Here is a 16348-nt window from a genome sequence, read left to right on the forward strand (position 1 = left end):
TTATCGACCGATAATAAATCATTGAGCAGGGACCCTGAAGATTAGAAGGACCCTCATAAAATGAAACCTAGAATGCTGGATTATACAGATAGCATGGATCCAGTGATTCTAAAAGGACACAGAAAGCCGGGGTACAGATGGGTATGGGATGTGCCTCTCAGACCTTAATATGGTGCAGCCACGTGGATTCCAAATGCAGACGTAGCAGTGGGATCTTCTCCCAATTGGATTGCATGCTGAGCCAAAAGCACGTGACAGAAAAATCAAGGGCTTTGTTCCCCGGTCCCTGGGTCTCCCTCCTCTGTGGAATCTCAAGGCTCAGAGGAGCACAGGCTGCAAACCACTGGTGGAGGGAAGCTGATGGCAGTGGGTGGCAAGCACAGCTGCGTTCTAATCAGGCCCCGACTTACCAGTTCTCCAGTCCCAACTTTACGTCAATTCTCTGTGCTGTGTTTTCCTTTCCACTAAAACCAGGATAGTAATATCTCCAAGACTACAAAAACTATAGAATGCGGTGAAACATAGAAAACACTTGGTACATAGCAGGGCCTTCGTAAATAAATACTGGTTTATTTTAACTGGGCACTTTGGGTCCGCCCCAGTCCCTAACCTCAGACATCCTTTTTCTGCTAGAAGTCCATCCATGTGCACGTCCAGGCAATACAGAACAAGCTCTTTCTGCCCAGGAGATTGTGAACACATCGGGATCAGCAAAAGTGCTCTTTTCATCTTTCTGTCTGATGCATTTGGGCAGGATGGAAATGCTCAGTATATCGGGTTAGAATGGAATTGTCTCATCTAATTCAGAAAGCTGCATTCCAGGTGGCCCCATGCGAGCATGAAGCTTGATTCATTATGGCACACGTGCAAGGGTACACATATGTATGTGATGTGTGCATATATGTTTTATACAATGTGTATATCTATACGTATTGCATATACATATATACTTATGTATATAAATAAAACACAAATATTTGTATTAAGTATAAATGCATATTATGCATAAAATAGTTATATTTATGATAAATAAATATATCCAATGTATCTAGACATACATTTTTTTATTGAAGTCTAATTGATTTACAATCTTGTGCCAGTCTCTGCTGTACAGCAAAGTGACTCAGTTATACACACAGAGACATTCTTTTTTCTTGTTTTTAATTAAAAGAAAAATTTTATTTAGTTAGTTATTTTTGCCTCTGTTGAGTCTTCGTCGCTGCACGCGGGCTTTCTCTAGTTGTGGCGAGCAGGGGCTACTCTTTGTTGTAGTGCATGGGCTTCTCATGGCGGTGGCTTCTTTTGTTGCGGAGCACGGGTTCTAGGTGTGCGGCTCAGTAGTTGTGACTCACGGGCTCTAGAGCGCAGGCTCAGTAGTTGTGGCGCGCGGGCTTCGTTGCTCCACGGCATGTGGGATCTTCCCGGACCAGGGCTCGAACCCGTGTCCCCTGCATTGGCAGGCGGATTCTTAACCCCTGTGCCACCAGGGAAGCCCCTATCATAGGATATTGAATATAGTTCCCTGTGCTATATAGCAGGACCTCATTGTTTATCCATCCTATATATACTAGTTTACGTCTGCTAATCCCGGACTCCCAATCCATCCCTCCCTCCCCCCGCCACGCCTTGACAACCGCAAACCTGTTCTCGCCATCTGTGAGTCTGTTTCTGTTTTGTAGATAAGTTCATTTGTGCCATATTTTAGATTCCACCTATAAATGATATCAGATGATATATTTCTTTGACTGACTTCACTTAATATGATCATCTCTAAGTCCATCCATGTTGCTGCAAATGGCATTATTTCATTCTTTTTTATGGCCGAGTAGTATTCCATTGTATATATGTACCACATCTTCTTTATCCATCCATCTCTCGATGGACACCTAGGTGGTTTTCATGTTTGGGCTATTGTAAATAGTGCTGCAGTGAACGTAGGGATGCGTGTATCTTTTCAGTTTATAGATTTGTCTCAATATACGGCCAGGAGTGGGATTGTTGGGTCATATGGTAATTCTGTTTTTAGTTTTCTGAGGAACAGACGTACATTACATACATGATCTGGATGAATATCTGTGTTTCCCCAAATTCATATTCTGAGGTGCTAACCCCCCTTATGATGGTGTTTGGACATGGGGAGCTGATTAGATTTAGATGAGTTCATGAGGGTGGGGTCCTCACACAGGATTAGTGCCCTGATTAGAATAAATATATGTGGTCATGCATTATAATTTCTCCTACAATCCATTCAAGCCATACAGGGGCATGTAGCCCTCTCTGAAATCAGTGTTTTTCCTACCATGGAACTTAAACGACCTTTTAATTTCTTGTTTACCATCTGTCTCCCCAAATACCATTGGGAAAGGGACTGGTTCTATTTTAGTCACCTAATTCATCAATGGAACTCAGCTAAAGACCTCACACACATGAGAAACTCAGTCAGTTTTTTTCTGAGTGGAGAGAGAGAGCTGGAAGGCTAAGAACTAGATTTTAATACCTTTGCTCTTTTTTGGTTTACTTGAGAGATAACTGACATATCACATTATATTCATTGTAGGTGTACACTGTCTCAGTTTGCCCTCTTATTAATGGGATGAACTCTGCAACTTTGGAAAAATTAGGAAACCTCACTTACTGTAATTTCCTCCACTGTCCTCTGAGGGATGAAGACTAATTACAGGAACTCACAGATTCCAGCTGTATTGCTCCTGGCCCCCCAGCTCCACATGTGTGAACCGTCCGTGTTGACAAGGCTGAGGTCCTGAAGCAAAGCAAATAGTGCTGATTCTGCCTTAGGTAAGTGATGTGGGCCTGTTTCTATGGGGTTGAGTGGTTGATGGAAGCACAGGAGTTGAGACTTTTGATGGAGACGGAGTGGGGGGTAAATGTTTGTGGTTTGCTTTGAGTGGTTTATACCAGGTTTTGTGTGCAGCTCTGTGTGTGTAGCCTAATATTTGTATATGGACATCTAAATCTGTATCTATTCTCAAGTTGCTACAAGACTCCCCAAAGAATACCATCTTTCATTTTAGCAGAGGAATGCTAATATATTGTCTGAGTCAGAAAAATAAATATAGAACAAAAGCAAATATTTCCATAGGACTTAGGGTAACTAGGACGAATGCTAAGGAAACTTGCTAATAACTCTTTAGGAGGGACATGCCAACATTTTCCCAAATACTCGGGGTTGATTAGTAAAGGGCACTGTGGGCCAGAGTGGACCACATGTAACAATGTTCCCTTACAAGTCATCTCATTAATTTATATATATATATATATATATATATATATATTTTTAACTTTTTATTTTATATTGGAGTATAGCTGATTAACAATGTTGTGATAGTTTCAGATGTACAGCAAAGTGATTCAGTTATACATATACATGTATCTATTCTTTTCCAAATTCTTTTCCCATTTAGGTTGTTACATAATATTGAGAAGAGTTCTCTGTGCTCTACTCAAGTCATCTCATTATTAATCAAATCTGAACATGTTACTGTGAGCAAAACCGATTTAGAATCGGGTATGGAATCCATACCCGTCCACTTCACCTGAAACTCATATCTATTACAAATGCTAGATTGGGAAGAAGCATGAAAGATTAAGAGTTTCCTTTAGTTTTCCCCTGGTCTGAGCAGTACCTGATGGCAGAATTCCAAAGTGGAATCCTAAAAGTCTTTGCTGTTTCCAGGGGATGTATTGAAGGAAAGCTCCCCTGTGCCCCAGAAAAGCTAGCTGCATAATACCCCGAAGGCTGGCCCCATCTTGGAAGGCAGGACAGGTAGGACAATTCCTTCGCCTCTAAGAAAGTGAAGTTGCTTGATTCCAAAGAGCTGGGAAAGCTATTTGTATTGGGGAGCTGTTTGATGGGCCCATTAGTATCAGAAGGGCCTCTGATTTTTATCAACACTGTACACACCTCTCATTTCAGCTGAACACCCCAGTCCTTATCTTTGATCCCCGACAGTGAATAACCAAGTCCCAGGGAACGGCCAGCTATGAAACAATTTATGTTCTTCAAAGAATGCAAAAGTATTTGATTCTATCAGTGCCCTCAGACAGAGGCTTAAAAATGAAGTTTGTGTCCTATTATATATCTTTTTTTTTTTTTTTTTTTTTTGCGGTACTCGGGCCTCTCACTGTTGTGGTCTCTCCCGTTGCGGAGCACAGGCTTCGGACGCACAGGCTCAGCGGCCATGGCTCAGGGGCCTAGCCGCTCCGCGGCATGTGGGATCTTCCCGGACCGGGGCACGAACCCGCGTCCCCTGCATCGGCAGGCGGACTCCCAACCACTGCGCCACCAGGGAAGCCCTGTGTCCTATTATAAATCTCCCTTCACTGATCTCTATCAGCTTTCAATTATTTAAAAAAAAAAAAAATGATCATCCAAGTTTAAGTTAGGCAGGTAATGACCTGAGTCTGATTAGTAAATTTTTCCGTTCCCCCTCCAACAGGATACATCAGACCTTAAAATTCCGCAAGCACACATTTACATGATCAATGTCCTAAAACGCCATAAATGAACACAAAGAGCAAAGAATCATCTTTGCTGGGGCCCTTTCTGCCTGACACAGTTGAATGTCATTTTCTGCCCTTGAAATTCGTGAGCATTTTATGAACAAAAGGAAAGTATATTTGAGACGGGGTAGAAAGCAGTACCTCTAAAGCACATGTCTGTGGCAGAAAGGCCTCCCTTGAACTCTGTCGTGGAGATTTACATACTGAAGTATGAAGATGATCTAGTGACAATTAGACAATTTGTACATAAATACATCATGACACGGGGTATGAAATTAGAGAGGCAGAGAAGGAGTAATAGAACCTTTTGTCCTGCAACCGCTTGGCATCCTAAGACAACGGATTTGATGGTGTTTTTGGAAAAATCCACTTTATCTGTGCAAGAAAAGGAGCCTATATAGCTACATATTTTTGTTTGTTTTTCAGTTCATGTCAACAACAAGAATTTATATGTGTGTGTGGACCATCCTGATGTTCTAGACCTTAAGCACATTATATCTTATCTATCTGGTTTTATAAAAGCATTTTTATTTATAAAAGCACACACATATACATTTATTTATTCAGAATAAACAATGATAAGAAATGCATATTGGAAGTAGTATTTTGTTTCTTTCCTGAAAAAAAGAAAACCCTGATGTTTCTTGAGGACATATCTTATGTAATATTTGTATATTTTGAAAGAAAGTATTTTCTGCTATTAAAAGAGATGCATCATCACGAAGATACTTGACATATTAATCCTCTGTAGGATTAATTCGAATTGCGACTTATGGATCAACAATTACTATGGAAGTTGAAAGGAAAGAGGGAAGGGAGGAAAGAAGAAAACAGAGAGAGTAGATGAACAGAAACCAATAATTTTATGTCTTATTACTTCTCCCTACATCAGAACTCCAGAGCAATGCAGTGCGTGAGGCAAGTCTTGACATATATACACTAATATGTATAAGATGGATAACTAATAAGAACCTGCTGTATAAAAAAATAGATAAAATTCTAAAATTAAAAAAAAAAGAATTTGGGATGATGGAGGGTGGGGGAGTGCAGTGTAGTATATGGAAAAGACTTGGATTTTTTAAAAATTTATTTATTGAAGTAGAGTTGATTTACAATGTTGTGTTAATTTCTGCTGCACAGCAAAATGATTCAGTTATACATACATATTCTTTTTCGTATTCTTTTCCGTTATGGTTTATCACCAGGTATTGAATATAGTTCCTTTGCTGTACAGTACAACTTTGTTGTTTATCCATCCTATATATATAATAGCTTGCAAGACTTGGATTTTTGCAGAAGCTCTGCGCTTTACTGGTTGTGTGATTGGGGCAATTACCGGGTACCTTTTTTTTTTTTTAATCTTTATTGGAGTATAACCGCTTCACAGTACTGTGCTAGCCTTGTCACACAACAAAGTGAATCAGCCACATGCAGACATACATCCCCATATCCCCTCCCTCTTGAGCCTCCCTCCCACCCTCCCTATCCCACCCCTCTAGGTCGTCGCAAAGCACCGAGCTGACCTCCCTGTGCTATGCAGTATGTTTTTGTCTCAGTTGTTCAACAGTAAATGGAAGAAAATAATCTCTCCCTCTCATATTTGATGTGTAGATTCAAGGGGATATTTTCATGGTGCCTAGAAGAGTATGTGCCTTTTAATTATAGCCAGCTAAGTTTTAGTCCTTTATTGTACTTGCCTTATAATTTAGAAACTGTATTTGATTGAATTTGAATAATATCCATTCCCTGTACCTTTTGTTCACTCTTTTTTTTTAATTGAAGTATAGTTGATTTACAATATTGTGTTAGTTTTAGGTGTACAGCAAAGTGATTCAGTTATATATATATATATATATACATATATTTCAGATTCTTTTCCATAATAAGTTATTACAAGGTATTGAATATAGTTCCCTATGCTATATGGTAAATCCTTACTGTTTATTTTATATATAGTGGTATGTATCTGTTAATCCCATACACCTAATTTTTCTCCCCCTTTCTTTCCCCTTTGGTAACCAAGAGTTTGTTTTCTATGTCTGTGAGTCTGTTTCTGTTTGGTAGATAAGTTCATTTGTATTATTTTTAAAATTCCACATATAAGTGGTATCATATAATATTTATCTTTATGTGACTTACTTCACTCAGTATGATAATCTCTAGGTCCATTCATGTTTCTGCCAATGGCAATAATTCATTCTTTTTTATGGCTGAGTAATATTCCACTGTATAAATGTACATCTTCTTTATCTACTCATGTGTCAATGGACACTTAGGTTGCTTCCATGTCCTGGTTACTGTAAGTAGTGCTGCTATGAACATTGGGGTGCACACATGTTTTTGAATTAGTTTTCTCCGGGTATATGCCCAGGAGTGGAATTGCTGGATCATATGGTAACTGTATTTGTAGTTTTTTTAAGAAGCCACCATACTGTTCTCCACAGTGGCTGCACCAATTTACATTCCCACCAACAGTGCAGGAGGGCTCCCTTTTCTCCACACCCTCTCCAGCATTTATTGTTTGTAGACTTTTTGATGATGGCCATTCTAACAGGTATGAGGTGATACCTCATTTTGGTTTTGATTTGCCTTTTTCAAAAAATTGGTGATGTTGGGCATCTTTTCACGTGCCTATTGGCCATCCGTATGTCTTCTTTGGAGAAATGTCTATTTAGATCTTCTGCCCATTTTTGGATTGGGTTTTTTGGTTTTTTGATATTGAGCTGCACGACCTGCAAGTATATGTTGGAGATAAATCCTTTGTCAGTTGCTTCATTTGCAAATATTTTCTCCCAGTCTGTAGGTTGTCTCTTTGTTTTGTTGGTGGTTTCCTCTGCTGTGCGAAAGCTTTGAAGTTTGATTAGGTCCCGCTTGTTTATTTTTGCTTTTGTTTCTGTCATGCACATTTTCTCTTTTGGCACAAGGTGATATTTATTTCTAAGTAAAACTACCTTTGTTTTAAAACCCACATTGCTGGCAATCCTGTCAGATAAAGTGAGGACGGAATAAAGTGTTAAAAAGTCCAATACAGTTGTTTAGTTTCTTGAAATGAATTCATTTCGTTCCATGAAATAATTATTTTCACTTTATAGTCTTCATTTCCCACTTTTCCTTCCTGTAATTTCTCAGAAAGTACTAGCTTTGTCTCTGCCACATGAAAATTTCAGAATATATATAATTAAATCTGTTTTAATTATGTATTTACATGAAGAAATATTTAGATTTCTCTCAAAAAATAGTGTTCTTTTTGTTTTGTTTCCTATTATGACTCAAAATATTGAGATCCTCTAAGATTAAGATTATATATAAACATTTTCAAAAAGAATTTATGTAACTTACAATTCAATTCATCTAACATTTGAGTATCTACTGTGTGGAAAGTTCTGTGTTATAAGACAAGTGGAGAAAACCCCTGTGTAGTTCCTGCCCCTGATTGGTTGATGTACATTGATGATGGCATATATAAGTGATGAGTTAAAATCAATTATAAAAATAGACATTTTGGGACTTCCCTGGTGGCACAGTGGTTAAGACGTCATGATCTCAGTGCAGGGGGCCTGGGTTCAATCCATGGTCAGAGAACTAGATCCCACATGCATGCTACAACTAAGTGTTCACATGCCACAACTAAGGAGCCTGTGTGCCACAACTGGGGATCCAGCAAGCTGCAACTAAGGAGCCTGCCTGCCACAGCTAAGACTCAATGCAACCAAATAAATACTAAAATAATAATTAAAAAAATAAAGTCTATAAAAGATAGACATTTTATACCACATATACAAAAGGAAAAAAGAAGCGACTAAACCTTGGAAGAGGTGGGTATAGATTCTTAGGGATGTGAGCATTTCATCTGAAAAGTAGAGGCAAATGAAGATTTGAAGAGAAATGAGACAAAGAGATTCTAGTCTGTGATAAACCATGAGCCAAAGCATCAGACACTAAAATAAAAATGTTGCACACACAACTTGAAATCATGCTTTATGCTTGGGGTACAAAATCAGAGCTGAGTGAAGTTCTTGAAAGATCTTTACTGGAGTAATCACGTACCCTTATTCCGAAATACAAGGTGATCGTCACTACTATAATTACAGTGATTTATTGCTAAAAATATTTTAGGCTCATCTAAAAAAAAGACAGATACAGAAGAAGGCAGAATTAAACCGAGATGATATATCTGAAAGTGAGCCAAACAGATATGTTGGAAAGAAAAACGAGAAATCTTATTTTTAAAATATATACTTCGATAATGAGAATTAAACATAGTGTAGAAGTGTCTAAGAAAGATTCAGGAAATTGGAATAGAATGGTAAAAAAAGAAAAGAAGAGAAGAACATGAAACTTATCATGAAGGAATTTGCAGAGAATGGAGGACAGAGACAAAAATAGTCCAACCATCAAGCAGAAGGTTAGAAGCAAAATAGATGAATACAGATGGTATGAAATATATCTATTTGGGCTCTCAAAGAAGGAGTAGCAATATATGAAGAGCTGATAGGAAATATGAGTGGTCTATGCAAAACTGTACCCAAAACAATCAGATTCAGTAGTTCACAAGTCTTTCTAACCCACCCTGGGCTGTTTGAAGGGTTAGCCCTAATGACTAGAAGAGTTTTCCCAAATGTTTCCCACCTGGTTGTCTGAAGAATACAAAACATTCAACGAAGTCACCAGGAAAATCAAGACACAGGAAGCTCTAGCTGTCTTTGACCAAAGCTACCCATAACTTGGCTGAGTTTATGGTACTCTTACCGAAATTTTCTTGCGGAAATCCAGGTTCCAAGAAACCTGAACAGTTCTCAGGTGGGATAACAAGGCAGTTCTAAGGAGAAAGGGGATGTATATGTTCCTTGTTGAGACCAGTAGTCTTAGGGGAAAGAGCATCTTCAATCACAAGTAACAGAACCATCTGACAGAAGCCCAGTGATAAAAGGAACTATCCTTGTCTGACCTATGTAGCCAACATATCACCTTCCTTGGCAAATGCAATCACTTCTTTTGTACTACCTATTTCCTCTTACCCTTCATGACTTTTCTTTTTTTTAAAAAAAAAACCCCACCATATGCACAGGTCACATGAGTTTAGTGTTTACACATCATACATTATTGAAGACTAGGTCATACATTTTTTCTTTTTTTTTTTTTTTTGTGGTATGCGGGCCTCTCACTGCTGTGGCCTCTCTCGTTGCGGAGCACAGGCTCAGCGGCCATGGCTCACGGACCCAGCCGCTCCGCGGCATGTGGGATCTTCCCGGACCGGGGCACGAACCCGCGTCCCCTGCGTCGGCAGGCGGATTCTCAACCACTGCGCCACCAGGGAAGCCCGGTCATACATTTTTGATCAGTGATTTCCATTCCTTTATTTTTTCCCACCCTCTCGATCTGAGCTGTGTTTTTTTCATCCCATTAGTCATTTTCTGATATTTCCCCTGAGGCTAAAACTTCATTTTCCAATTCTTTTTTTTTTGGTCTGGGATTTCATTTTCTGCTAGTTTAGCTTCCCTGAAACCATAGGATAAAATTTAATTTTTAAAACCTGACCTGTTTCTGTGATTTCTTTCATCCCACTTGCTTAGTTACAGGCTCTCTTCGAATAATACACCTTGGAGGTGGATTCCACAGGAAATGAGCTGCTATCTGGATAATTAGGAAGTATAGTCATTTCTATTGAATAACAGTATTTAAAACATGCTATTTATATGGGATAAGAATTGCAACGTACACAATTGCTCAACAGAGTAAAAAATGGTTAAATGTTTCTAAGATGTATCCAATGAACGTATTCCAATGTATATCAATGAATTGATTTATCAGGCTACACGGATTTCAGTCTTCACCATTTATCCTCTTTACTTCGGGTGATCATGGACCATGGTCCAGGAAGAAATGGACCCTTATCCAGGAGATCGTGGACCCTTATCCAGGAGGTCATGGACCCTTATCCAGGAAGTCATGGACCCTTATCCAAGAGGTCAATGATGCTTATCGAAGAGTTCATTGACGCTTATCTGGACCAGCTGTTGAACATGCCGCAGCTTTAACCGTGGCTTTCACCATCAGGTTACACTATCTTTCATGGACCTCCAAATCTGATGACATGGATTCTTCTTCATTTCTTACAGTCTTCATTTTGCCAACAAAGTCCGGTAACTGGATCCATATCACGTTCCCCATCATTGGACCCTTGACCCGACAAACTCTCTGCTTGCCCAGAGATTGGCTTTGTCTGATGTGTCATCTGTCAAGTCTCAGCAAAAGCATTTTATCCCCCCAATGAAATCTCCCTTCGTCTCCCTCATCTGTCTGCTCCCTTAGAATCCTGGGTCATGACCAGTTGCTTACCTGTGTGCTTCCCTTACTAGGCGGGAAGCCCCCCACCCTCCCAGGAGGGGTGGGGTACCTCATTTGATATACTGTCTTCCCGGTCCCTCATGGACGTAAAGCGGCACCCGGTGGATGCTGCCAAAGAGTTATTGAATAAAGTAATGAAATGTCCTATTTTATTCTCCACATTTGGGGTTTAATTTAGACATGTGAAATCCTGATTCTAATGCATTTTTTTGATTCCTTTTTCCTATTCTGATGGGATGGGCTATTTTTAGATTTACGTTCTTGGAGTGCATGCCCTGTGTGTAGTTCCCATTCTCTTATTCTGTATTTGTGTGTGTGCTTTTCCCTTACTCATCTTGGGTAAGGTGATAGCCGTGAACAGGCTGGAGAAGGGCAGTGCCTGAGCCTCAGGGCTTCACAGCTGCTCTAACCGTGGGAGTAGCCATGGACAGTCTCACATCCTCGCTGTTCCAAACGCCACTCCCCGAATGACTTCCTGGGCTGGTTCATTATCCTCCTTACTGCTCACTCTGTTTCCGTGGTTTTCTGAGATGAACTTAGTACACTCTTTTAAAGCTACTCCCAGATTCACAGCATGCATGGCCCCCAGGGTTCTTTTTCTCTGCCTGCACTTGCATCGTTCTATTCAGAGTGAAATTCTTCTACCCCGTGCCGCTGATCGCTTTCTGCACCCTTGTGCACCGAGCATCCCGGAATCTGCACCCTCTCCCTGTACGTAGAGAAGCAGAAGCAGAAACGGGTGGCAGATACTCTGGGTAAAGAACCACCCCGTGTCCTGCTCTGGAGGGTTGGAGAAGTTTTGCACAGTTTGTTTTTTTTGTGTGGTGGTTTTTAATGTAAGCCTCAGCTTTGCATGAATGGTGAGAAGCCTGTTTTCTCTTCTTCTTAGGTGGCGTCCATAGCAGAGGTTGAGCAGCTATGCGCAGCACTCAGGCCCTGGGACCTGTTTCTGTAAAGTTTTACTGGAACCCAGATACCCCCATTCTGTTGCCTGTGGCCAAGGTCTGCTTTTATCTTACCAGTTCAGAGGTGATCACCTGGCCCCCAGAGCCAAAAACACTGATAATCTGTCCCCTTGGAGAAAAATATGGCAATCCTTCTTCTAAGTTGCAAGATGAAGCTGGGGTTTGCTGTGAGCAAAAACCGTGTCGATTTTCTCATTTGTTTTGCTTCCTGTTCTGAATTCTCCCCAGATGTGTTCGCACCGGGTTCTCTGTCGTATTTATAACGTTTAGTGACACTTTTCTCTCTTTCTCTCTGTCTACCTTCCCAGTATAAAGTTGGAAGAGACAAAGGCTCCGTGATGCTAGCAGAAGAGCTATATCCTGAATAAAGGGTGTATGTGAGAGAAACTTTTTTCTTTTAATTAAGACTTGTAATTTCATGGTAAGACGGTTTATACTCTATGTTAGATATCTCCAAGCACACTCTAGAAAAAGCAAGAGAGAGGGCATTTCACAAAATGTAATGGACAACGAGGACCTACTGTATAGGGAACTCTGGTCAAAATTATGTAACAACCTAAATGGGAAAAGAATTTGAAAAAGAAGAGATACATGTGTATGGATAACTGAATCACTTTGCTGTACACCTGCAACTAACACAACACTTCATCACGTATACTCCAATACAAAATAAAAAGTTAAAAAAATAAAATCAAATGCCATAAACATAAAAAAATGGAATGGAACTGTGACAAACAAGACTCTAGGTAAAACAGGTTGTTAGATACATGTAAAATAAAGTTGTGTAAATTGATACAGGATATTCAATCATTAGCTCAAAAACTGCCCTTGATTTTTTTTTGTGTGTGTGGAAGTATAAGTTAATATTGTAAAGAATTCAAGGGGAAAAGTACATTAATGCCAAATGATCATAATATGACAGAAATCCTGTAACTACCGGATGAAGACAAAGAGCTTGTAGGGGAAAAAAAATAGATCTTTTATTTTAAAAGGTAAATTAAAGGAGGAACACTTTTGAAATGCAGAAAACATACAAAGGAAAAAAAAATCAGCATTATCCTACCACCACAGAAATAACTAGTGTTAACTATACAACTTAACTTTCTGATGCCTTGTCTCTTTCCCATTTGCTAAATGATTAATATTTTAAGTAGCACGATTGCTCCACATGGACATACAAGAGAGGGAGTATCGAAGAAACTTCAAAGCCAACGGTGAAAGGATGTTTAAAATAAAAGTCAAATATAGTTTAAAAATTAACTTAGTGGCCAGTGTTTGTGTATGCATACCTGTGCCTGTACACATCTGAATACCAGAATAAAAATTCAGGATAATGCGATTTTCATAAGAATTCAAGAATCATTTAAATAGGAAATTAAATAGGACGTATCTTTCCTTTGTAAAAACATTTTGAGGACAAATTATAAACAAACAATTTAGTCCCAGAAGTGCCCTTTGGGGAAATTCTATTTGCTTATTGAAACATTGCAAAGTATTGAACATGATTCAGTTTAATCATTCTCTCAAAAGGACAATTAAAAAAAAAAACCACCCAAACTAAAAAACTATACTTTGGAAATAATCATTATTTGGAAACAGTGCTTTTTTTAAATTTTCATTTTAATGTTTAACAACTGCTGTGAGCTTATTGCCAAATCATGTATTTAGATTTTTATCTTATAATTAAATGGTAATACTTTCTTCTGTAATGATATTTTTTCCCTTTGGGAGAACTATATCCATAATAAAAATTTAATGATAAAAAGGGTTTGCATTATTTGATCATAACAGGGACTCCAGTTGCATCCTCCAAGTACAACCATTGATAACAAGTGTGATTTGATTGCGTTCTATATTTTCTCTTTTATCTGCCTTTGAAGATCTCAAAGGTATCCTCTGGGACTCCACAGCAAAAATGTACTCTCCTTCCCTGCAGCCTTTATTTTTTTTTCCTGAGAAAACTGACAAATGATGGAAGGTGTCACCATTAAGGTTTCCTCTGTAAAATTAATAAACAAGTTATGTGTGTGCTTAAAATATGGCAGACACGATTCAATGCATTCAATACATATTATGCCATTTATTTGTCACATGGTAAGAAATGTCCAATCATCTTCCCCTTTTAATATGTGAGGAAATTGAGGCAGAGAAAAATTAAATTGTTCAAAGTCAGGAGGATAGTCAACAGAATGGTTGAGATGGAAACCTATCCATTTCTTTTGCTCTTAGATCACTACATAGTTTAACAACATAAGATCATGTATTTGACTCTAATTTGAAAAGATACATGTAACCCAATGTTCACAGCAGCACTATGTACAATTGCCAAGACATGGAAGCAATCTACGTGTCCATCGACAGATGAATCGATAAAGAAGATGTGGTACATGTATACAATGGAATATTACTCAGCCATACAAAGAATGAAATAATGCCATTTGCAGCAACATGGATAGACCTAGAGATTATCATACTGAGTGAAGTAAGTCAGACAGAGAAAGACAAATGTCATATGATATTAGTTATATGTGGTATCTAAAAAAATAATACAAATGAACTTATTTACAAAACAGAAACAGACTCACAGACATAGAAAATAACCTCATGGTTACCAAAGGGCAAAGGGATGGAGAGGGATAAATTAAGAGTTTGGGATTAGCAGATATAAACTGCTATGCATAAAATAGGTAAAAAAAACCAAAAAAAACAAGGACCTACTGTATAGCACGGGGAACTATGTTCAAATTCTCGTAATAAACCATAATGGAAAAGAATCTGAAAAAGTATATATATATATATATATATATGACAATCACTCTGCTGTACACCTGAAACTAACACAATGTAGTAAATCAACTATACTTCAATTTAAAAAAAAGAATTTAAAAAATGATAGTGCATTTAATAGGCATGTATTACCATTGATACAGATGTGATTACCTAAGATATAGATTTAAGAAGTAAAAATTATTCTGTATCTTTTTTTTAAGCCAAGAAACTGGCTGCCCCTGGAGGTCATAAGCCTTCAGAAGCCCACGGTCTTTCCAGGATGTCACCTTCTTTTTGTAGATAAGGGTGTATATTCCACCTGGAGTCCTTACCAACTCTGCAAATGTTGACATTTCCTGATGGTGATAATAGGGTTTCAGGCTTTGCGTGATCTGCCCAATCGTCCTTGGAGCATGAATGTCCTTGCTGAGCCGGATTAAGCCTCTGGAGCAAATCTAATACTCGTAGACCTGCAGTGGGAGGTATTTTTGACCTGATCTCACTTGCAGGCTACTCATCCCTGTGGAGTTGAACTCAGGGCTGTACACATGGGACCAGATAAGCATGTAGGATGTCCCATGTTATAGACCATCCTCCTTGGCACCATTGCATGCAGTCGTTCCCATCAACACTTACAGTGGTCTCTTCCTCCCATCAGGGGAAAAAAGCATGATTCCAAAGGACTACATTTTGAAACAAAATTCTGGTTCAAAATTGAAATAGCACTTTGCCACATGACAGATAGGCTTACTTTGTGTAGGATTAATTTTCTCGTAGAAAATAGAGAAGGGTAGTGTTTGCCGTATTCAGAAGTGAATCACTGGTAATCTTACTGTCAGTGAAGCAGAAGAAGCTGGACTTGGAGGTGGGTGTAGAGCATCCATCAGAAGGTATGCCGAGCCGTTGGTGAAAGTTTGCTGTTCATGTGACGTTGCCATTTCACACTTAAGGGAATCAGTTTGTGAGGTAGACAGTAAGGGCAGGGTGCATCTGGCTTAGGGAACAACAAATTAGTTACCGTGATAAAACAAATTACACCGAATATATCTAGACGGGCGGATCAAATGTGTGCAAAGGAAAATAGTAAGCAGGAAGATGTAGCTCTACTCTTAAGTCCTGTTTCAGGGGTGTATGTTGATTAGCAGAGTTACGCAACTTCAGTACAACTGGTTATGTAATAAACCTTCAAGGAAGTGACTTGGCCGTGACATGCTTTCACGGTTTGTACTTAGAGGAAGGATGCTATCACACTGCAGAAAGGAAGGAAAAAGATCACTTACGTAAAAGATTACAGGAAGGAAGATGTAATAGATTTCTGTGCCTTCCTTCTAGAAATACCATCAAAAAAAATAAAACGTCTGCGGAGAGGAATGTGAGAAGAATAACGGATTTATGGAAAGGTCAGTGGAACACCCAGAAAACCGTTCATAGAATCAGAAAATGAACCCCAAAACACATTCCATCCACCTTCATAGGAATCCAGTGTACACACATGGACCCCTGTTCCTGACCTATGCCATCATAGCTTCACCTCTGACCTATGAGCATATGCATTTTCTTCTTGGTTTTCTTTTCTTTTTTTTTTTTTGTAACACTTTATTGAGTTCTCATTGATATACCCAAAACTGCACATATTGAATACGTATATACAATTTGATAGGTTTGAACATATGTAGGGACCCATGAAGTCATTAGCACAACCAAGGCCATGAACATCCATCACCTCCAAAAGTTTCCTCCTGCCC

At 39.0% G+C, this 16348-nt stretch overlaps 1 long non-coding RNA gene across 1 annotated transcript in view; it reads left to right on the plus strand.

Moving 5' to 3' along the window:
* LOC117310554 (uncharacterized) overlaps positions 1–13470 on the plus strand; it is a 32652-nt gene extending 19182 nt beyond the window's left edge. The window contains exons 5-6 of the long non-coding RNA XR_004524705.2: positions 2558–2796; positions 10333–13470. This is a non-coding gene — a long non-coding RNA (uncharacterized lncRNA). The remainder of the gene's footprint in view (positions 1–2557; positions 2797–10332) is intronic.
* The last annotated feature ends 2878 nt before the right edge of the window (positions 13471–16348 follow it).

The sequence above is a fragment of the Tursiops truncatus genome, chromosome Y (genome assembly GCF_011762595.2).
Source record: "Tursiops truncatus isolate mTurTru1 chromosome Y, mTurTru1.mat.Y, whole genome shotgun sequence".
NCBI classification, from domain to species: domain Eukaryota; kingdom Metazoa; phylum Chordata; class Mammalia; order Artiodactyla; family Delphinidae; genus Tursiops; species Tursiops truncatus.